Raw genomic sequence first — 24,031 nt, 5'->3', positions numbered from 1 at the left:
ATCAAGGGGAACCACTGCAGTCGAGCAGTTGACAGCTTACTAATCTTCTTGAAATACTGCTATTCAATCTTTTTCACCCACCTGCCTGAAAGACCCGGAAGGACTCTTTCTTCCTTCATCATCACAGAGTCTAATTAATAAATAGGCAAAATAGGTAATGTCCAGTATGATATGATTTAATCATTTTATTGTGTGGCTCACTAGGGCAGTGATTCTCAATGGAATAGTAAGCCTTTTTTGTTGTTGTTCTTTAAAGAACAGTGATAATAATAGGAATAATAATGATGATATTATATTAGCTAATGCTTTCTCATGCTTAGTTTGGTACTATGCTATGTTCTTTATATGTGTTTATCTCAATTATCACCTCAATGGGGGATAGGAAAAAATATCATTCCTGTATTACAGATGAAAAATGAAGACTTACAGAATTTATTTGTCCAAAATACACAATTGGTAAGATGTAGTGATTGCAGTTATATCACTATTCTTATGACTGCTTTAGTCAATTAATCAATGTTGTTTTAAACTGTTAGCATCTTCTATTCAGCCAAATAACTTTCTTAAGGGGTGAATTTAAAATTCTTACTTATCTATGTGACAGTTTTCCGGAAAGCTATTGCTCAGGCTTGAATTTTGTCTCCTCCAATCTGAACATTTAGATAATGATGCAATAAAATCTTTTATGGGATACTTCTCAAGATTGTTATATGTTAAGGGAGGGAATAAGATATATTTTCACAAGTTTTGACTTCGATAAAGTACTTTCCTCCTCGTTGCAGCATAAAAAAACTCTGAAATTACATCTCATAAGGAAGGTAATCTGCAATTATTTACAGTTATCCCACAATATCTCATTTTATTACTTTGTGGAAAGACCCAAAGTTTCATGAATATTTTAAAACCCGTGCTCACTAGCAGTGGAAGGAAAGTCAGTTTAGATAATTTTAAATTCCATTTCAGCCCATTGTATTCAAAGTAAATATTCTGTCCTGACATGGCTTACATCTTGTCTTTTGAAATGATCGAAGCTAAGGCCTTTTCTTGCTTGAGTGCCAGTCTTGTTCACATGTGATAGAAGAAAGAGAAGCAAAGAAAACAGGGCTGAGAATCTGCTGCAGTCACCCATGTTCTCAGCTGTAAGGGAGAAAGGACATTTGGGGAAGTGATTTGGCATTTAAAGCAAGTGTTTCCTGAGGCAGCTGCTGGATGGAGCTGAATATTTTGTTAAATGATTTTCTTCTCTGACCTTTATTACTAATGAATCTTCTTTAAGAATCATTTAAAGAGGAAAAAAGAAAGGTTGTTTTTATTAATCTTCTTTCTCTTTTCCCGTAGAACACAAAGAAATGGTGTTACCTGACAAGAGATCTTCTGTCTTTTATGAAAAATTAGACAAAGGTAATGCTTATTTTGAATTGATATTTTTTTCAGTCTGTATAACTCTACATGAAACTAGTTGGCTTTCCTTGATTATTGGTTTTAGATATTGAATTACCCATCAAAAAAGTAAATTATTATCTGAGAAGCCAAGGGAAGGCCTTATGATGATCATCAGATTGATACAGTGAACAGTACATTTTTGGATATATAATAGCTTTTCAAAACATTGTGGTAATGGTTAATTCTCTGATACCATTTTGAAGTTTATGTTAATATATAAATAGGATCTTGAGTATAAGATTGCAGTCTCTTTGGAAATAACTCCAAGTGGTTTATCATATTTACAAATGATAGGTAATAACAGCATTAGACCCTTGTTAGGGTACAATGATAGATTCTTTGTGCCTTTATTTGGCATTAGTCAGATGACTTTATGTCATACATATTTTTTGAATATACAAAAAAATTTCAATATGAATTTCTAGAAAATGTCATCAAGCTTTATGAAGACACCCTCATACAAAATACATATTTTATTTGGAAAGATTGAATTATATCATGCAGTTGTTGAATAGCATGCCTGATTATGCTTAACAGATTGCATATTTAGTTGCTAAATTTTCAAATCGCTATGTGAATTATTTACATATGTTGTTCTAAGAATATGAAAACTCATGCAAATATTCTAATGACATACGCATGTACACAAAGTGTGAGTGTAGCTGCAGTAAACAATGTGTGTATGTTTTATGAATAAAGCCACTATCTCAAAAGAGATTTTTGCAGAAAAGTTTCAGACAGTTTAGAATTTTGAAGGGAACTGAGACATCCATTGAGTCCTGTCTACTTATATAGCTATGAAGATGTGATGACACTGTATGTTCATGGACATATATAATATATTAATGAAATGTATTATATATTGTTATATTAACTAGAATTGACTGTGTTTTATTTTTGACAAATTGCTGAATTTCTGAAAATAAATGAGTACTGAAATAAAGGTAGCATGTAAATTTAATGGACATGAGTAGAAAACTTGTTTCTGAACTTTGATTTGCAGTTGAGCAAAAACAAATTGTTAAATTTGAATTACAAATGTGATATATTTCTACATATTTCTGGCTTGTAGTTAATTCTTCAAAACAGGTGTAAACCCCTTGAGAAAATAGCTTCTTTTCCTAAGGGTAGTCACCCTATCCAAGTTTTATCTATACTGAAATGTTAATTCAAATTAAAGTATTCTTAAATGGTTAATGAAGTTAATTGAGGGTTGTCTTTTACATAGACCTATTAGCTTTGACTCTCCAAATAGGGACATTATAAAGAGAACAAATTCCTAGCCAATATGCGGAAGAGGTTGAAGCTGAGCTGTGTGATGTAGGCATAGGGTGATAAATGCTAGAAAAGTGCTGAGTCGTTGAAGGCGACTCACTGGAAGATGGCACAGTAAAGAGAGATAGAGAAATATCCTGAATGAGATGAAGCCAATGAGGAAGGTCAGGGAACCATGTGCTTTAGAATATAAATAAGGCATGCAGGGAGCACAGACTCTCCAGGTTGCATTTATGTGAATTTTTCTTTCCTCAGAGATACATATATACTAATATACTCATTTTTAGGCTTTTATTTATTTAAGCTATGTATATGCTTATTTTGAAGTGAATGTAACAAAGGAAGACTTGGGGTGAGGGAAAGTAATTCCCATTCATGGGATAGAATTTTCAGCGTTAGCGTACCCAGAGTAACAAAAATTTTTTTTTTGATTATGAAAATAAAGGAATCATTCTGTGTATTGCCAAAATTTGGCATGATACAACTCCCAAGGTGATTATGATCCAAGATATGTATGTTGTTGTGGAGGGTGGAAGTGAGATATGGAGGAGTAGCTAGGGACGGGAGAACTATGGCCAGGAGAAATGACGTTTATGTCATTATCTTTCTGGGCTGGTCCTATAGATTTGTTGAACTGGGAGTGTTTGCAGTCTCGTAAAATTCCTATTAATATGGCAATACACGCTAACGTATTAACATTCTGCCTATTATCTCAGATGGAATATGTGCATTTAAATTTCAATGTTTAAATAGTGGAAGTTTAAGACATACTAGTGAAGGTGTTATTTTTAAACAAATGGAACCATTCAGCTTTTCTTAGTATACATGATGACTAACACATTCATTTTGTGTAGGATTAATTCTGGCAATGGGCTCAGAATGCAATCTGTTGGATTAACAGATACTTTTATGTGTACAGATACCTGTGAATTCTACATTTGACTCTTTTAAAAAGGGCATTTAAACAACTTTTCATGTAGTGTTTTTATGTGAAGTTATTGGTTATAAGTTACAGTTACAATTTTCTTAATTTTGTCATCCAAAGACAGAGGCAACTTCAGTTAGTCAGGTTAAAATATCTTTCAATATACCTGGTAGGTATACCATGGTAGGATTATATGTAAAAATAGAGACTGTGATTCTGTTCACTTTTTACATAGGTTTACATGTCCTGGAAATAGATCAAATTTCAATTAAGAAAATTTCATGACTGTAATTATGTTTTTATTATGCAGGAATATCAAATTTTATTCTCACATATACTGAATTTTTCTGGAGGAAATTGAAATAGCATATTAAGAATTCAGCAATTCTTTTATGTACTGTAGGTTTACTATATTTAGGCTTTCTGTAAACACAATTTTGAAAATTGAAAAGAAACTGGGTTATAAGGCTACTGTATATAGGGTTACTTATGTTCAAGGGCAGTAAGAAATAAATTGTAAATATATTGTTTACAGATTGGTTTTATTTTGGTTTATTATTTGATGTAGGAAATGATACAGATGTGATACGTGTTGAGATTTAAAAGGATACAAATCTTGTGATATTTTGAGTTTATTACAGATTATATTTTCTATTATCGCATACCTACTATAATAACAAATGAAAGTATGGCATCATAACTTGCAGGTTGATTAATAAGTTAATGACCATGTATTTAAATGAGAGTTAGAAATAGTTTAAGGCTAGTGATGAAAAGTACATGTAAACCTCACAATACCGAAATTAGGTTCTATGTCTGATATATACCATACAACGCTTTACAAAAACGTAGTTATAACATTAGGCACAGTATGCTCCCAATGAGTATTTAAACCACAAATCAGAGAATAAATCATTGAACATTTTTATGGAGAAGTGATTAAAAAGTAATTATTAAAGGAAAAAAATTTACGTGAAAAGAAGCTGTTACGGTAGTTTTTAAGAATTTGGCTTTTGTGGTTTTTATGATTTTTTTCATCTGCAAAAAGTTCTTGGTCTTCTTAACTCTTCTGGGGTATTAGTTTCTGTGCAATATTTTATCTTTTTGAAATCTCAGAATTATAAACCATAGCGTTGTCTAGAATCAGCTCCTGCTACTATTCAAGTTCTTCCATCAATTCCTCAGCTATGTTTCTTACCTTATTTACGTCTCTCTTCCCCAAACATTCTTGTCTTTGCTTAGGTTTAAAGCTCGGCTTTGAATGTCTGGTCAGCTTTCTTCTTTATTCCAAAAACTATATAACCTTAAAACTTCTCTTTAAGATGCTTTCTGAGACCTTCATTATATTGCAACTATCTTTCTCCCTTAGCCAGCCTACACTACATTCACTCACACTTAGTTGTGGTATCTGCCATACTGTCGTTGATTTGCATATTTTGGTATATTCTTGGGTGTATACATATGTATATGTGTGTGTGTATATAAAATTTGACATCATATATAAAGGTGCACACACAGACACGGATTTTTTTTCTTCAATATAATTGTAAAAAAGATCTTTCTGCCAGCCACGTTTACTTTTCCTTATGAGTAAAGCAGACAAATTTTGAGTGAATGAGCTCCTTGAATCTCCAGGATTTCCACTGAAGATATATTTAAAAGACTAAAAGTTCTCTTTGTAATAAGAAAGTTATAATTTAGCTATGTTTTGTATTAATTAGGACTACCTGGAGAACCTACTCTGCTTTTATGACATCTTTTTTTTTTTTTTTGAGACGGAGTCTCTCTCTGTCACCCAGGCTGGAGTGCAGTGGCGTGATCTCGGCTCACTGCAACCTCTGCCTCCCGGATTCAAGTGATTCTCCTGCCTCAGCCTCCCGAGTAGCTGGGACTACAGGCGCGCGCTCCCACGCCAGGCTAATTTTTGTATTTTTAGTAGAGACGGGGTTTCACTGTGTTAGCCAGGATGGTGTCGATCTCCTGACCTCCTGATCTGCCCGCCCCAGCCTCCCAAAGTGCTGGGATTACAGGCGTGAGCCACAGCGCCTGGCCTTATGACATCTTTTTAATAAGAATCAAATCTAAATTCAAATCAACTAATTTATAACACCACTGTAGGAACACATTCTCTTCACCAAAGGGAGACAGCCTAATTCTATCACTCACTGGCTTTGTGCCACTCCATACGTCATTGCAGAAAAATCTAACCTGCCCTACCCAACAAAGGCATTTTTGTGCAAGAGCATATACTCTGCTCTACAGTGGAGTCTCTCGAGGCTAAGATCCTAAAGTACTTAAATACCAGGTGTGGAAATAGAGTAAGGTCATGGTTATTTGGAAAGCTGAAAAGAAATTAAGCCTGTTGGGGTTGTGGAGAAGCCTTTGAGAATTGGGGCTCTCAGAGAATTGGCAATTCCCAGTAAAGGACTAAAGTCTTTGAGGAAATTGGTTCCTTTAAGGATTTAGCAGATCTGCTCATTTTTAGTTCTGGTTTTGCAGCACTGAGATTACTTTGGAAGGAGAATCACATCATTGAAGACAAAGTGATCTGGGCTACAAATAATTGGTTACATGTCCACTAGATTTTGCAAGTACACACGTGAATATAAATGTATGTTTGTTCTTCTCTCTCTCTCTCTATATATATATATGTTGCTGAAAATCACATATATATGATATATATATCATATGTATATATATCATATATATCTCATATGTATATATGAGATATATATGATACATATACACACACACACGAGATGCACTCCAGCCTGGGTGACAAAGTAAGACCTTGTCTCAAAAAATAAAAAATAAGAAAACTATATATATATATATATATATAGAGAGAGAGAGAGAGAGAGAGAGAGAGATTATATATATATATATATGTATATATATGCACATATACAGTTGGCCGTTCATATTCATGGGTTCCGCATCCACAGATTCAACCAACTGGGAATCAAAAATATTTGGGAAAAAACCAGACAATAAAAAATAATACAAATTAAAAGACAATGCAGTGCAGTGTAACAACTATTTACATAGCATTTACACTGTAGTAGGTATTATAATCTAGAGAGGATATAAAGTGTCTGGGAGGATGTGTGTAGGTTATGTGCAAAGACTATGCTGTTTCATATAAGGGACTTGAACATCCACATATTCTGGTACATTGGGAAAGGGGAATCCTGGAACCATACCCCACTGGATAATGAGGGAAAACTCTATTTTTAATGAATTTGATGTTTTAAAAAGTATGCCACTAGATGTCAGCAGCAACCTCCTAGGGTTCCTGTGTCCTTAATTTGCTAACAATAAAAAATGGTACTTCATTACAACATCTTACCTGAGAATAGTAGGTACTTAATTTGAAAGTTTAAGAACTATTTTTTTTGCCATACAAAGAGTAGGATTGCAGGCATTAAATATTTTGGAATTATTTTCTAAACCAGTTTCTGTTCACATGTAACAAGTTATTTTTACTTCCAGTATTCTCTGTATCATTGAGATGGCAATGAAAAATATGAGTGAACTTGAGTAATTTGTCAGGAATTGTACCTGATGCCAGAGCTCTAAACTTCTGCTTTGATGCTTTATGATTCATTTATGCCATCATTGGATGAGTATTTGTGCTTTGGGTTTGTTTCATTCTGTTTTTGTAAAAGCATTTGGTGCTATAGCCCATCAGAAGATTGTGTAGTATTAATTTTTCAGCATCCGCATCTGTGCCCTTTTTACTTAGTAAATCTGATCTTTAATTTTTTTCCTTAATAATTTCTAAACTTTCATGGATCTCTGTTCAGTTGTTAGAAGGTACTCAACTTTTGGATAGACGCCATAGAGTATTACGAATGTTTGCTCATGAGTTGACAATATAATCTAGAAATAAGAAAAAATGATATTTTCCATGAATTGTAGTACATATCATTTTTTAGTCCTTAAGAATGAGTAAAAGTGTCTCATTTTTTTTCAGAAATTAATAAGAAAATTATAGGCTGGGTGCAATGCCTCACGCCTATAATCCCAGCACTTTGGGAGGCTGAGGTATGCAGATCACTTGAGTCCAGGAGTTCCAGATCAGCCTGGGCAATGTCGTGAAACCCCATTTTTTTTATTATTATACTTTAGGTTTTAGGGTACATGTGCACAATGTGCAGGTTTGTTACATATGTATCCATGTGCCATGTTGGTTTGCTGCACCCATTAACTCGTCATTTAGCATTAGGTATATCTCCTAATGCTGTCCCTCTCTGCTACCCCCACCCCACAACAGTCCCTGGAGTGTGATGTTCCCCTTCTGTGTCCATGAGTTCTCATTGTTCAATTCCCACCTATGAGTGAGAACATGCGGTGTTTGGTTTTTTGTCCTTGTGATAGTTTACTGAGAATGATGTTTTCCAGTTTCATCCATGTCCCTACAAAGGACATGAACTCATCATTTTTTATGGCTGCATAGTATTCCATGGTGTGTATGTGCCACATTTTCTTAATCCAGTCTATCGTTGTTGGACACTTGGGTTGGTTCCAAGTCTTTGCTATTGTGAATAGTGCCGCAACAAACATACGTGTGCATGTGTCTTTATAGCAGCATGATTTATAGTCCTTTGGGTATATACCCAGTAATGGGATGGCTGGGTCAAATGGTATTTCTGGTTCTAGATCCCTGAGGAATTGCCACACTGACTTCCACAATGGTTGAACTAGTTTACAGTCCCACCAACAGTATAAAAGTGTTCCTATTTCTCCACATATTCTCCAGCACCTGTTGTTTCCTGACTTTTTAATGATGGCCATTCTAACTGGTGTGAGATGGTATCTCATTGCGGTTTTGATTTGCATTTCTCTGATGGCCAGTGATGATGAGCATTTTTTCATGTGTTTTTTTGGCTGCATAAATGTCTTCTTTTGAGAAGTGTCTGTTCATGTCCTTTGCCCACTTTTTGATGGGGTTGTTTGTTTTTTTCTTGTAAATTTGTTTGAGTGTATTGTAGATTCTGGATATTAGCCCTTTGTCAGATGAGTAGGTTGCAAAAATTTTCTCCCATTCTGTAGGTTGCCTGTTCACTCTGATGGTAGTTTCTTTTGCTGTGCAGAAGCTCTTTAGTTTAATTAGATCCCATTTGTCAATTTTGGCTTTTGTTGCCATTGCTTTTGGTGTTTTAGACATGAAGTCCTTGCCCATGCCTATGTCCTGAATGGTATTGCCTAGGCTTTCTTCTAGGGGCGAAACCCCATTTTTACTAAAATTCAAAAATTAGCTGGGCATGTGACAGGCACCTGTAGTCCTAGCTACTCAGGAGGCTGAGGTGGAAGGATCACCTAACCCCTGAGTGGTCAAGGCGGAAGGGAGCCATGATTACACCACTACACTCCAGCCTGGGTGGCAAAGTAAGATCCTGTCTCAAAAAATAAAAAAATAAGAAAATTGTAGTATTGGCCAATGTTCAATAGATACTAATAATGTTATTTTAAATAATGCCATTAAGTTTTTATAAGGTTAGGTTTACATTAGCAGGAAGATTCAGTCTAATTTGTTGGATCTTAGGCACGATTTAGAAATCAGTCATAGGTTTTTTTCTTGTAAATTTGTTTGAGTTCATTGTAGATTCTGGATATTAGCCCTTTGTCAGATGAGTAGGTTGCAAAAATTTTCTCCCATTCTGTAGGTTGCCTGTTCACTCTGATGGTAGTTTCCCTTGCTGTGCAGAAGCTCTTTAGTTTAATGAGATCCCATTTGTCAATTTTGGCTTTTGTTGCCATTGCTTTTGGTGTTTTAGACATGAAGTCCTTGCCCACGCCTATGGCCTGAATGGTATTGCCTAGGTTTTCTTGTAGGATTTTAATGGTTTTAGGTCTAACATTTAAGTCTTTAATCCATCTTGAATTAATTTTTGTATAAGGTGTAAGGAAGGGATCCAGTTTCAGCTTTCTACATATGGCTAGCCAGTTTTCCCAGCACCATTTATTAAATAGGGAATCCTTTCCTCATTTCTTGTTTTTGTCAGGTTTGTCAAAGATCAAATAGTTGTAGATATGCGGCATCATTTCTGAGGGCTCTGTTCTGTTCCATTGATCTATATCTCTGTTGTGGTACCAGTACCATGCTGTTTTGGTTACTGTAGTTCGTGTCCTTTGTAGGGACATGGATGAAACTGGAAAACATCATTCTCAGTAAACTATCGCAAGGACAAAAAACCAAACACCGCATGTTCTCACTCATAGGTGGGAATTGAACAATGAGAACTCATGGACACAGGAAGGGGAACATCACATTCCGGGTACTGTTGTGGGGTGGGGGGTGGGGGGGCGGGGACAGCATTAGGAGATATACCTAATGCTAAATGACGAGCTAATGGGTGCAGGAAATCAACATGGCACATGGATACATATGTAACAAACCTGCACATTGTGCACATGTACCCTAAAACCTAAAGTATAATAAAAAAAAAAAAAAAAAAAAAGAAATCAGTCATAGGTGATTGGGTGTGAGTCAACCAAGTGTGAAGCAGATTTTTAAGTGATACAGAGAAAGGAAGAGTTGTTCCCATTTCTCTCCCTTGGAAAAAAATCTGCTTTAAATCCATTCAAGATACAAAGATAATTATAAAAACATTTGCTTTCCTGAAACACATTGTACCAAGGAAAATATTAATGTAAATGTTACATCTTTATCACATTTAAGATTTTTTTAATTATTATTTTCTTTTTTTCTTTTTATTATTATTATACTTTAAGTTTTAGGGTACATGTGCACAATGTGCAGGTTGGTTACATATCTATGCATGTGCCATGTTGGTGTGCTGCACCTATTAACTCGTCATTTAGCATTAGGTATATCTCCTAATGCTATCCCTCCCCCCTCCCCCCACCCCACAACAGTCCTGGGAGTGTGATGTTCCCCTTCCTGTGTCCATGAGTTCTCATTGTTCAATTCCCACCTATGAGTGAGAACATGTGGTGTTTGGTTTTTTGTCCCTGAGATAATTTACTGAGAATGATGATTTCCAAATTCATCCATGTCCCTACAAAGGACATGAACTCATCATTTTTTATGGCTGCATAGTATTCCATGGTGTATATGTGCCACATTTTCTTAATCCAGTCTATTGTTGTTGGACATTTGGGTTGGTTCCAACTCTTTGCTATTGTGATTAGCGCCGCAATAAACATATGTGTGCATGTGTCTTTATAGCAGCATGATTTATAGTCTTTTGGGCATATACTCAGTAATGGGATGGCTGGGTCAAATGGTATTTCCAGTTCTAGATCACTGAGGAATTGCAACACTGACTTCCACAATGGTTGAACTAGTTTACAGTCCCACCAACAGTGTAAAAGTGTTCCTATTTCTCCATATCCTCTCCAGCACCTGTTGTTTCCTGACTTTTTAATGATGGCCATTCTAACTGGTGTGAGATTGTATCTCATTGTGGTTTTGATTTGCATTTCTCTGATGGCCAGTGATGATGAGCATTTTTTCATATGTTTTTTGGCTGCATAAATGTCTTCTTTTGAGAAGTGACTGTTCATGTCCTTTGCCCACTTTTTGATGGGGTTGTTTGGTTTTTTCTTGTAAATTTGTTTGAGTTCATTGTAGATTCTGGATATTAGCCCTTTGTCAGATGAGTAGGTTGGAAAAATTTTCTCCCATTTTGTAGGTTTCCTGTTCACTTTGATGGTAGTTTCTTTTGCTGTGCAGAAGCTCTTTAGTTTAATTAGATCGCATTTGTCAATTTTTGCTTTTGTTGCCATTGCTTTTGGTGTTTTAGACATGAAGTCCTTGCCCACGCCTATGTCCTGCATGGTATTGCCTAGGTTTTCTTCTAGGGTTTTTATGGTTTTAGGTCTAACAAGTAAGTCTTTAATCCACCTTGAATTAATTTTTGTATAAGGTGTAAGGAAGGGATCCAGTTTCAGCTTTCTACCTATGGCCAGTCAGTTTTCCCAGCACCGTTTATTAAACAAGGAGTTCTTTCCCGACTTCTTGTTTTTGTCAGGTTTGTCAAAGATCAGATAGTTGTAGATATGCGGCATTATTTCTGAGGGCTCTGTTCTGTTCCATTGATCTATATCTCTGTTTTGGTACCAGTACCATGCTGTTTTGGTTACTGTAGCCTTGTAGTATAGTTTGAAGTCAGGTAGCGTGATGCCTCCAGCTTTGTTCTTTTGGCTTAGGATTGACTTGGTGATGCAGGCTCTTTTTTGGTTCCATATGAACGTTAAAGTAGTAGTTTCCAATTCTGTGAAGAAAGTCATTGGTAGCTTGATGGGGATGGCACTGAATCTATAAATTACCTTGAGCAGTATGGCCATTTTCACGATATTGATTCTTCCTACCCATGAGCATGGAATATTCTTCCATTTGTTTGTGTCCTCTTTTATCTCATTGAGCAGTGGTTTGTAGTTCTCCTTGAAGAGGTCCTTCACGTCCCCTGTAAGTTGGATTCCTAGGTATTTTATTCACTTCGAAGCAATTGTGAATGGGAGTTCACTCATGATTTGGCTCTGTGTTTGTCTGTTATTGGTTATAAGAATGCTTGTGATTTTTGTACATTGATTTTGTATCCTGAGACTTTGCTGAAGTTGCTTATCAGCTTAAGAAGATTTTGGGCTGAGACGATGGGGTTTTCTAGATGTACAATCATGTCATCTGCAAACAGGGACAATTTGACTTCCTCTTTTCCTAATTGAATACCCTTTATTTCCTTCTCCTGCCTAATTGCCCTGGCCAGAACTTCCAACACTATGTTGAATAGGAGTGGTGAGACAGGGCATCCCTGTCTTGTACCAGTTGTCAAAGGGAATGCTTCCAGTTTTTGCCCATTCAGTATGATATTGGCTGTGGGTTTGTCATAGATAGGTCTTATTATTTTCAGATACGTCCCATCAATACCTAATTTATTGAGAGTTTTTGGCATGAAGGGTTGGTGAATTTTGTCAAAGGCCTTTTCTGCATCTCTTGAGATAATCGTGGTTTTTGTCTTTGGTTCTGTTTTTATGCTGTATTACATTTATTGATTTGCATATGTTGAACCAGCCTTGCATCCCAGGGATGAAGCCCACTTGATCATGGTGGATAAGCTTTTTGATGGGCTGCTGGATTCGGTTTTCTAGTATTTTATTGAGGATTTTTGCATCAATGTTCATCAAGGATATTGGTCTAAAATTCTCTTTTTTGGTTGTGTCTCTGCCCGGTTTTGGTATCAGGATGATGCTGGCTTCGTAAAATGAGTTAGGGAGGATTCCCTCTTTTTCTATCGATTGGAATAGTTTCAGAAGGAATGGTACCAGTTCCTCCTTGTACCTCTGGTAGAATTCAGCTGTGAATCCATCTGGTCCTGGACTTTTTTTGGTTGGTAAGCTATTGATTATTGCCACAATTTCAAAGCCTGTTATTGGTCTATTCAGAGATTCAACTTCTTCCTGGTTTAGTCTTGGGAGGGTGTATGTGTCGAGGAATTTATCCATTTCTTCTAGATTTTCTAGTTTATTTGTGTAGAGGTGTTTGTAGTATTCTCTGATGGTGGTTTGTATTTCTGTGGGATTGGTGGTGATATCCCCTTTATCATTTTTTATTGCATCTATTTGATTCTTCTCTCTTTTCTTCTTTATTAGTCTTGCTAACGGTCTATCAATTTTGTTGATCTTTTCAAAAAACCAGCTCCTGGATTCATTAATTTTTTGAAGGGTTTTTTGTGTCTCTATTTCCTTCAGTTCTGCTCTGATTTTAGTTATTTCTTGCCTTCTGCTAGCTTTTGAATGTGTTTGCTCTTGCTTTTCTAGTTCTTTTAATTGTGATGTTAGGGTGTCAATTTTGGATCTTTCCTGCTTTCTCTTGTGGGCATTTAGTGCTATAAATTTCCCTCTACACACTGCTTTGAGTGTGTCCCAGAGATTCTGGTATGTTGTGTCTTTCTTCTTGTTGGTTTCAGAGAACATCTTTATTTCTGCCTTCATTTTGTTATGTACCCAGTAGTCATTCAGGAGCAGGTTGTTCAGTTTCCATGTAGTTGAGCAGTTTTGAGTGAGTTTCTTAATCCTGAGTTCTAGTTTGATTACACTGTGGTCTGAGAGACAGTTTGTTATAATTTCTGTTCTTTTACATTTGCTGAGGAGAGCTTTACTTCCAACTATGTGGTCAGTTTTGGAATAGGTGTGGTGTGGTGCTGAAAAGAATGTATATTCTGTTGATTTGGGGTGGAGAGTTCTGTAGATGTCTATTAGGTCTGCTTGGTGCAGAGCTGAGTTCAATTCCTGGGTATTCTTGTTAGCTTTCTGTCTCGTTGATCTGTCTAATGTTGACAGTGGGGTGTTAAAGTCTCCCATTATTATTGTGTGGGAGTCTAAGTCTCTTTGTAGGTCGTTCAGGGCTTGCTTTATGAATCTGGGTGCTCCTGTATTGGGTGCATATATATTTAGGATAGTTAGCTCTTCTTGTTGAATTGATCCCTTTACCATTATGTAATGGCCTTCTTTGTCCCTTTTGATCTTTGTTGGTTTAAAGTCTGTTTTATCAGAGACTAGGATTGTCACCCCTGCCTTTTTTTGTTTTCCATTTGCTTGGTAGATCTTCCTCTATCTTTTTATTTTGAATCTATGTGTATCTCTGCACGTGAGATGGGTTTCCTGAATATAGCACACTGATGGGTCTTGACTCTTTATCCAATTTGCCAGTCTGTGTCTTTTAATTGGAGCATTTAATCCATTTACATTTAAAGTTAATATTGTTATGTGAGAATTTGATCCTGTCATTATGATGTTAGCTGGTTATTTTGCTCATTAGTTGATGCAGTTTCTTCCTAGCCTCGATGATCTTTACAATTTGGCATGATTTTGCAGTGGCTGGTACCGGTTGTTCCTTTCCATGTTTAGTGCTTCCTTCAGGAGCTCTTTTAGGGCAGGCCTGGTGGTGACAAAATCTCTCAGCATTTGCTTATCTGTGAAGTATTTTATTTCTCCTTCACTTTTGAAGCTTAGTTTGGCTGGATATGAAATTCTGGGCCGAAAATTCTTTTCTTTAAGAATGTAGAATAGTGGCCGCCACTCTCTTCTGGCTTATAGAGTTTCTGCTGAGAGATCAACTGTTAGTCTGATGGGCTTCCCTTTGTGGGTAACCCGACCTTTCTCTCTGGCTGCCCTTAACATTTTTTCCTTCATTTCAACTTTGGTGAATCTCACAATTATGTGTCTTGGAGTTGCTCTTCTCGAAGAGTATCTTTGTTGCGTTCTCTGTATTTCCTGAATCTGAATGTTGGCCTGCCTTGCTAGATTGGGGAAGTTCTCCTGGATAATATCTGCAGAGTGTTTTCCAACTTTGTTCCAGTCGGCCCGTCACTTTCAGGTACACCAATCAGACGTAGATTTGGTCTTTTCACATAGTCCCATATTTCTTGGAGGCTTTGTTCATTTCTTTTTATTCTTTTTTCTCTAAACTTCCCTTCTCGCTTCATTGCATTCATTTCATCTTCCATCAGCGATACCCTTTCTTCCAGTTGATCGCATCGGCTCCTGAGGCTTCTGCATTCTTCTCGTAGTTCTTGAGCCTTGGCTTTCAGCTCCATCAGCTCCTTTAAGCACTTCTCTGTATTAGTTATTCTAGTTATACATTCGTCTAAACTTTTTTCAGAGTTTTTAACTTCTTTGCCTTTGGTTTGAATTTCCTCCTGTAGCTTGGTGTAGTTTGATTGTCTGAAGCCTTCTTCTCTCAACTCGTCAAAGTCATTCTCCGTCCAGCTTTGTTCCATTGCCGGTGAGGAACTGCATTCCTTTGGAGGAGGAGAGACACTCTGCTTTTTAGAATTTCCAGTTTTTCTGCTCTGTTTTTTCCCCATCTTTGTGGTTTTATCTACTTTTGGTCTTTGATGATGGTGAGGTACAGATGGGTTTTTGGTGTGGATGTCCTTTCTGTTAGTTTTCCTTCTACCAGACAGGACCCTCAGCTGCAGGTCTGTTGGAATTTGCTAGAGGTCCACTCCAGACCCTGTTTGCCTGGGTCTCAGCAGCGGAGGCTGCAGAACAGCGGATTTTCGTGAACCGCGAATGCTGATGCCTGATAGTTCCTCTGGAAGTTTTGTCTCAGAGGAGTACCCGGCCGTGTGAGGTGTCAGTCTGCCCCTACTTGGGGGTTCCTCCCAGTTAGGCTGCTCGGGGGTCAGGGCTCAGGGACCCACTTGAGGAGGCAGTCTACCCGTTCTCGGATCCCCAGCTGCATGCTGGGAGAACCACTACTCTCTTCAAAGCTGTCAGACAGGGACATTTAAGTCTGCCGAGGTAACTGCTGTCTTTTTGTTTGTCTGTGCCCTGCCCCCAGAGGTGGAGTCTACAGAGGCAGGCAGGCCTCTTTGAGCTGTGGTGGGCTCCACCCAGTTCTAGCTTCCCGGCTGCTTTGTTTACCTAAGCAAGCCTGGGCTATGGCGGGGGCCCCTCCACCAGCCTCGCTGCTGCCTTGCAGTTTGATCTCGGACTGCTGTGCTGGCAATCAGTGAGACTCTGTGGGCGTAGGACCCTCTGAGCCAGGTGTGGGATATAATCTCCTGGTGTGCCATTTTTTAAGCCTGTTGGAAAAGTGCAGTATTAGGGTGGGAGTGACCTGATTTTCCAGGTGCCGTCTGTCATCCCTTTCTTTGACTAGGAAAGGGAACTCCCTGTCCCCTTGTGCTTCCCGAGTGAGGCAATGCCTCACCCTGCTTCGGCTCATGCACGGTGCCCTGCACCCGCTGTCCTGTGCCCACTGTCTGGCACTCCCTAGTGTGATGAACCCGGTACCTCAGATGGAAATGCAGAAATCACCCGTCTTCTGCGTCGCTCACTCTGGGAGCTGTAGACTGGAGCTGTTCCTATTCAGCCATCTTGGCTCCCTCCTCCAACATTTAAGATTTTTAAAAATTATTTTAGTTGGTATAGTGAGGTGGGGCTAACTGAGCTAGTTCATAGGCTAAGGGAATACTTACTTTCATACTGATGTTGTTATATTTGAGGATTGTTGGTTTAACTTCATAAGATTAACACTGAGTTTCTTAAATCTTACTGAGTTTTGAGTCTCTATTTTAGAACTACCAGTAAAAAGGACTTACCAGGATTTTCCCCAAGACTGTGATTGTTATTCTTTAATTATGTTTGCAGGTGATGAGGCAGACATTTGAAGTCATGCTGCAGTTACTTGGCATGAACATCCAGCTAGCCCTGTGTCTTTCGTTCATGAATAGCATTTGCTCATGGCCCCAACTCCCTGTCCCTCGTGAATGGAAGGCACTCCTTTGTGAATGGAAGGCACAGCACTAGCTTGATGTTCAGTGAAGACACTCTTATCATTGAGCCTGATGCGGAAGCACAAGTTTGCTTGATCTAGAATAGTCCAGCCTATGCTTCCCATACTGAACTCTCTAGAAGGGGTGAGGAGTAAGATCCGACTGGGGCATCTATCTTCAGTCTGCCACTTTCTTCATAATTTATAGTTAAATGACAACTGCTCATGAGGTATTTTGAATAGAGAGGCTGCCAATTTTAAACAAACTGTTTTAACTCCACTTAAAAAGCTAACTTCCATTTCTATTTGTATCAGTGCATTTCTTCTCAACATGTTCTTTTGCTTATACACTTATGTGGATTAAGTTAAAACAGAGAGAATGGGGTTTCCTTTGGGCTATTTCATAAATTCAAACACCTCAGTGTGACATTCAAAGACCACTTTTCCACTGCTTCATTGTAAATTTTCTCAACCTCATTTCCAGTCGATTCCTCACCCAGATGTTGTCTTGTAGCTATACAGCCTGGTTGATCTCATATGTATGTGACTTACTTATTTCTACCTTGATGGCTTTGCATTTACCATTCTTTCTACCTAGAATTTAACTTTTTTCTCCCCTTTCCTAATATCTTGTTCTTCATTTCAGAGACAGCAGAGTATAAAAGGGACAATTCTTTTTTTTTTTTTTTTTTGCTTTCTTTTTTTTATTATACTTTAAGTTCTAAGGTACGTGTGCACAACGTGCAGGTTTGTTACATATGTATACATGTGCCATGTTGATTTGCTGCACCCATTAACTCGTTATTAGGTATTTCTCCTAATGTTATCCCTCCCCCGATCACCCACTCCACCACAGGCCCTGGTGTGTGATGTTCCCTGCCCTGTGTCCAAGTGTTCTCATTGCTCATTTCCCGCCTATGAGTGAGAACATGTGGTGTTTGGTTTTCTGTCCTTGTGATAGTGTGCTCAGAATGATGGTTTCCAGCTTCATCCATGTCCCTGCAAAGGACATGAACTCATCCTTTTTATGGCTGCATAGTATTTCATGGTGTATATGTGCCACATTTTCTTAATCCAGTCTACCATTGATGGACATGTTGGTAGCCAGATAGTTTGGGTTCAAATCCCAGACTGGTAACTTCTTAGGTTATTGCTGCCTGACTGAAACAAGCTATTTAAGCTCTGTGTCTCATATTGCCTTCTTCTACAAAACTGGGAAAGAAAGATTCTTGCATAATTTAGTTACTTAAGTAAGGATATTAATAGAAACTTAGAATAGTTACTGGTACATAGTAAGTAGTTAATGTATATTAGCCACTATGAATTCCATCAAGTCAGTTTCAGAATTCATCCTCATAAAATTTAGTCTCAAAATTTACTGTCCTTCATGCAGCCACTAATCTCATCAGCATGTATTTCAAGGTCTACCTGCCCACTCTATCAGTACTTTTACATTTGGTAATCTATACATTTTAACCACTTGGTATATTCATTTCCTCATCAATAAAAAGGACAATAATACTTGCCATGGTCATACCTAGGGTTATTATGAAGACAAAACTAGAAAATAGAAATAATAAGATTGATCATTGTAACCATTTATCCTGCTCTTATGTGTAAGAAACTGAATTAGAGGTTTTACTTATGTTAACCTATCGCTTAATACCTTATCCTCATGTTGGTAGCAGGGTTCTAAGAAAGAGAAGGCAGAAATGTGAAAGAGCTCTTGAGGCCCAAGGTTCAGAACTGACACAAATTACTGCATGCTACTGACCATTACAATTGGTTGGATAGAAGAGGCAGGAGAATTGAGGTCGTTTCACAATGAATAAGCCAGAAATCCATCCTACATATGAAAAAACTTAAATACAATGAGATTTAAATAATTGCTGCTAAGGTAGACTTGGGACCTCTCCCTGGCCTATTAGGAAACTTTACCTTTCAGGACCCAGTGATTCTACAAGGATTGGGCATGTGCCCTGAGCAAAATTATTCATAGCCATAACATGACAAATGCTATTTAAGAGAGAAAAATTCTTCTTTTAGGATCAAAATTGTCAGGATGTTGACTTATGGCAGCCAGTAATTTTTTGTTCTGCCATTTGGGGAAGATAATGAGACAGTTAAAAATTAAAAGAAAAAAATTGAGAGATAAGAAAGAGCCAAGATACAGAATGAATGAACAAGTATTAGAAAGATGAGATAGTATCATTTGGGTCACTGAATCTAGCCCTACTTGAAGCCTATAGCTTGCTAGTTTTTATAGAATATGTATGTGTATGTTATTAAAAAGATTTGACTAAGGTTTCTCTTATTTGAGAACTAAACAATTTTAATTAATGACAACGGATTAGTTTGCAAAAATGGCCACAGCAATGTCTCCAGTCTCACATGTTCTTCCAGAACCTCGTTGGCATCCCCATCAAGAGGTGAGGACTATTTTCCCCTCCCTTGAACCTGAGTGGGTTTGTGCCTGCTGTTAAGCACTGGAGAAGTAATGCTATGTGATCTCCAAATGTAGGTCATAAAGTTGACATAGAAGCTGCTTGCGTCTCTCTTTTTTGGGACACTTGTCCTTAGAATCTGGCTGTCATGTTGTGAGAAAGTCCAGGCCTAATGGAGTAACCATTTGTACGGTGTTCTGGCTGACAGTCCAGCTAAGGTCTCTGCCAACAGCCAGCATCATTTGCCAACCATGTAAATAAACAAATCTTCAAATGGTCTCAGCTCCTAGCCTTGCCACAGCCCAAGTGATAATGAGCGAAACAGAGAAAAGCTATCTCCCCATGGTCCCAGCCTAAAATGCAGATTCATTAACAAAACAAATGTCAATATTTGAATCCACTAAATGTTGGGATAATTTGTTAGGCATTCATAGCTAACTGCAACACTAACTTCTCCCAGAGCTCCTTCCCAGGGCTCCCTTCTGCTACACTTGCCAGACCCTGCCCTACCTGGTACTGCCATTCCACTTTCACCTATGCCTTTATTTCTACACGCTTTGCTTTACCAGGTGGTTATAGACATTTTGTATTCAGTATTGTATTTCACTGGCTTTGTGATATGCTATTCTTGGATGAAAATGGGGTTAGAGATCCCCATGTTACTCTATGCCCCCTATTAAAAAGCTGGTATTCCAACTTGACAAATTCTACTCCTACTTTCTAGTGCTATGCTAGCGGATAGCCACTAGGCACATGTGATTATTTGAATTTGAGTTAAATTCAAATTAAATAAAATTGGGCATTTCTTTACACTAGCCACATTTTAAGTGCTCAATATTTATATGCAACTACTGGCTAACATACTGGACATTGCAACATTATAGAGCGTTTTAATCATCTCACTGTTCTATTAGATGATGCTGCTCCAATTTGCAAATCACACATGTGGCCCAAGGCTAAATCCTTTAAATACTAGGATTCAATGATGAAAATCTCTTTACCTAGAGCAGAGAGCTCAAAAGGATTTGGTCTCTTACTCAGGTTTGAGCTATGGGAGAGGACAGAGATGAAAATCTCTATTTCAGTTAATAGGGTTATATTTCATTTATATTCACATGAAAAGACTACCTTTGGTAGACTTACCTAATTTATTTCCTAGGCACTGGACATGTGGACAATTGTTTATTTTCTTGTTAACATTTGTTATATATAATAACATTTCTTATTAACATTAGTTTCTGTTCGTCAGTCCAGTCTGATTTGTAGAACAATTCAATTCCCAGAAGATAACCCAGGTATCTTTTGCAAGTATTTGGGGCCCTTGTTCTCCCAGCAGAGAGTTCTCGTGAGCACATAGGGCTCCTGTTGACTTGAAAGTGAACTCTGGCTCTGGAGTGGATATTACTCCCTTAAAAGAGAAAAAGAGTAACTTCAAGGCAAAAAAGGCCTTTATTCTCCCTGGGTGTAAGTTTCCTTAAAAGCTTGTTTATTGATTTTTCTTGTAACAACTGAGCTTGCAAGCTATAAAAGAGAAAAGCAAAACCAAATAGAAGCAGGGAAATAATATCAATGATTAACAAGTTTATTCATCAGCTTTATCTCATTTGTAGTCAGTCACTACAGGCCTGTGAAATAAAAAGCACCACAAGCTGCAATCCCAGTTTTTTATTATGGAATCCGTAGACTTCAGCTGATCAAAAGGGGAAAACAAACACTTCAATTTTCAAGCAAGTCCATTGTCATTAAAAGTGATTGTGCCTGAATTTATGTCAACGTGTGAGGAAAGTACAGAAAGTAAGTGAAAAGAAGAGAACATGGTTGAGGGCGTGATGCCTGGTACAATGACAGTGGCACCAATTTTGATCTCTAATTAGTCTAATTGCCTGAAATACCCTCTGCTAATATTGTTCCTATAGGGAGACATATTCCTAAATTTATGACACATGTGATGAACCTTTAAGAAAGTCCTCTTATCAGGTAATTTTGGAAAATGCTGAATTTTATATCCCCCTCCTGTAATTTTATGATGCACCTTAGAATATTAGTCTCTGAGAAATCTTGCTGTAAAGAAATCTGTTTAACTTTGTTTAACCCAGCATTTTCTCAAATTGGTGGACCATTAAGCCTTCTATATTTTAGTATATGTTTTCATGTAATACTCATTGTATCTAGTGGTACTAGGTTTCAGTGAAGCACATTGTAAAATGCTGCTTTAGAAGAAAACATGGTTTCCTAAGTAGGCAGCCCAAAGTTTACCCAGGGAAAGGGTAACACTTTAACACATTAGCATTTGTTTAGACAGATCGGCTTTCCTAAATGAGCAGGATCTTAAAACCCCGGGGATATAGAAGAGGCCAGCACATATTTCCTAAGGAGGGCTGCTTCAGGGGACTCCAGGGACACTCAAAGATGGACAACTATATCTGGCAAGGCCTTTTCTGGGACATGAGGCTTTCAGAGCTATGTTTCTGGAAAGGTTGATTTTGGAAGGCATCAAATGGGAGATTATTAGTTCAAGAAAATTTAATAGTGCTGCTGTGTGTCTTTCAGAGAATGTTCAATTCCTTCCTTTTCTCTTTAAGTATTTCTCAGAAGACTAGACTTCTCTGTTTCTGCTTTCTCACCAACCATTTACTCTTTGATCCACAACAATCTTTCACTTACTCTCTCATTCCAATAGAACTCCTCTTTCTCAGATTTTCCACTTGTCAAATGCAGTAGACTCTTTCTGGGTGAACTTACTAGCCTCCTCTATGATTCTGTATTCTCCCTAAATGCTTTTGACTTCCATATTTCTAGCTCTAGCCCAGGCTACACTTTGAGCTTCAAAATTGTATCCCCAGAGACATCTTGAACTTATGTTCAAAATTGATCCCATAAACTTGTACTTTCAATCTCTTCCTTCTATAGATTATTTGAAGACCATCATCTACCCCATTAACCAAGCCAGAAACCTGGGAGTCATCCTTAATTTCTCTTTTGCTCTTAGCCTCTTCACAATTGATCAGCAAGTCCTATTGGTTTTGACAATTGTCAGAATATTTTCTCTGTCCCATAATTCCCGTTTCTTTCCTTTCCTTAGGCTGTAGCAAAACACTGGCCTCAGAGTCAAAACATAGCTCTTTCACCTGATGTATGGAGAGCCTGGACATGTTTGTTATTCCCCTTAATGTCTTATTTTCCTCATGTGTAAGATGGAGATCATAGTAAAACCTAAGAGTTATTGTAATTTTGTGAAAATTAGATGGGGATAAAGTGGGGATTTGGAGAGAAAATTAAGTTGTTTTCTTTCCTCTCCCTAGGAATGAGGGCTGGGGAGAAGTACTTATTTATTATTAGGGGAAAAATCTTAGTGGGTTAGTTGACATTTATATGGTAACAAATATCTCTTTAAAATGCTATAGTAGTGAATAAAAAAGAAAACGAGTACGTTTGTGATTGGCTAGAATTCATGAGACAATAATTTATCAATTTTTTTCTTTCAATATACAATGATGGGCTATTGCCAGGAAAATAAAAGAAGGAAAAGAAGGAAACTAAACTATCTTTAACACATTTTAGGCCAATAGAAATCATGTTGTGTGTGATGGAATAGATTAAAAAGAAGGACCCAATGGCAGCATACCTTGGACATTTGGATTTTCTGTTCATCCAGGCTCATGTGTAGGTATCTGCATCTTGTAGGGTGAGCCAGCAGGAACACAGTTAAGGATAGGATTCAGATGTCTTCATCTTTTAAGACCTGGCTATTAATTTCAGTCAATTTCATATAAAACCTCTTATTTTTGCCTAGTGGCTATCTTAGTCACTCTACTGCTGTGACAAAGTGCCTTAGCTTGGTTAATTTATAAACAATAGAAACTTATTTCTAACAATTCTAGAAGCTGAGAAGTCCAAGATGAAGGCACCAGCAGATTTGGTGTCTGGCGAGGGCTAGCATTCTCTTGCTACATCCTCACACGGCAGAAGGTGCAAAAGTGATGAGCATCTCTTTTGGATCTCTTTTATTTATTTATTGTTATTATTTTTGAGACAGAGTCTCACTCTGTCACACAGGCTAGAGAGCAGTGGCACAATCTCAGCTCACTGAAACCTCTGCCTCCTGCATTCAAGCCATTCTCATGCCTCGATCTTTCGAGTAACTGGAACTACAGTCATGTGCCACCATGGTGGGCTAATTTTTGACTTTTTAGTAGAGACGGGTTTTTGCCATTTTGACCAGGCTGGTCTCAAACTCCTGGCCTCAAGTGATCTGCCTGCCTCAGCCTCCCAAAGTGCTTGGGTTACAGTTGTGAGCCACTGTGCCCAGCCTACACCTCTTATATAGCATCATCAATTTCTTCCATAAAGGCTCTGTCCTCATGACTTAATCACTTCCCAAAGTCCCCACCTCTTAATACTACTACATTGGCAAATAAGTTTCAACATATTCATTTTGTGGGGACACATTCAGACCACAGCAATGGCTAGGAGTCCTTTTTAAAACTGTATTAGTGAGAGATAACTGAATAGCATAATACACATAGCCATGTGTACTCTTAGGTCTACCATGATAAGAATAATAATAAATTATTTATGATAGTCACTCATTCTTTTAATAAATATATTAGTCTTTTTCTATGGGCCACTGATTCTAGATGCTGGGAATATAGCAGTCTACAAAACAGAAATTACCGTGCTGCTCAATCTTATGAT

At 37.7% G+C, this 24,031-nt stretch overlaps 1 protein-coding gene across 4 annotated transcripts in view; it reads left to right on the top strand.

Annotated features, from left to right (window-relative positions):
* Positions 1 to 24,031, top strand: part of INPP4B (inositol polyphosphate-4-phosphatase type II B) — an 834,063-nt gene that overhangs the window by 123,113 nt on the left and 686,919 nt on the right. For all 4 annotated transcript variants that reach the window (XM_032147659.2, XM_032147632.2, XM_032147654.2 and 1 more), the window contains exon 2: positions 1,339 to 1,401. The gene's annotated coding sequence lies outside the window, so the exon portion shown is untranslated. The remainder of the gene's footprint in view (positions 1 to 1,338; positions 1,402 to 24,031) is intronic.

The sequence above is a fragment of the Hylobates moloch genome, unplaced genomic scaffold (genome assembly GCF_009828535.3).
Source record: "Hylobates moloch isolate HMO894 unplaced genomic scaffold, HMol_V3 SCAFFOLD_3, whole genome shotgun sequence".
NCBI lineage: Eukaryota > Metazoa > Chordata > Mammalia > Primates > Hylobatidae > Hylobates > Hylobates moloch.
Note: the sequence above shows the minus strand (reverse complement) of the source record. Positions and strands in the feature narration are given on the sequence as shown.